The following is an 837-nucleotide window of genomic DNA, read 5'->3' on the forward strand; positions in this document are numbered from 1 at the left end:
TTGTAGTTTAAAAGGAATTTATTAAACCTGTTACAGTAAGATCCATTTAAATATAAATACCAAAAAATTCTAGGATTGTCACCAGAAATGTAATCAATGAATGATGGTATTAGAAGTTTTTTCCTTTACATTTGCTTCTCTGAATTCTTTTTTTTTTTTTACAATGAATGTGTTTTTTTAAAGTTGAAAGCAAATTGTTTTTGCACTTCCCTTTTCCACCAATTTTATCAAGTATATGGCCTATCAACTAGGATTCTTGGACAACTGTTGACAGCAGTTGGGTTTTATTTCAAACTTTTTTGAACTTCCCCCTACACTAGCTTTTGTTAACGGTATGTCCTATTAACTAAAGTTAAAGGTGACTTTTGAGAAACTTGATTTCAGATGAAAATTATGCATAAAAAGCCAACTACCTTACAATTAGATTCTCAAGTGAGAAAGTGAATACTCTATGCAACGTAAGAAAAACCATAGCTCTTACCCTTCTATTTTCTGGTTTGACGAGAACTGTCAAATTCCTTTCTAAAAGAGTACACATATACATTTTCAATTTGGCATTCAATATTTAGTAAAAAAAAAAAAAAAAACTATTCAGATATTATTCTGGAATTTTGAAAATTTTAGCAATAGCAAAGCTCAATTTCACCTTACTTTTACCTAGCAAAAAGCAAATTAACATTTTAAGATTCCAAATGTTTAATCTGGTAAAAATGAGAATATACTTCAATCAAGAACACACCATCTAAAAAAATAGTATTGCTATCTTGTCATATGAGCTTCTCATCACATTTCTGCAGTCCCTACATGTTTAGAATAAATGTAGCATTCACATAATAC

This window comes from Bos grunniens, chromosome 9 (assembly GCF_055505025.1).
Source record: "Bos grunniens cultivar Pamir isolate PY7600 chromosome 9, Bosgru_T2T1.0, whole genome shotgun sequence".
Lineage (NCBI taxonomy): Eukaryota > Metazoa > Chordata > Mammalia > Artiodactyla > Bovidae > Bos > Bos grunniens.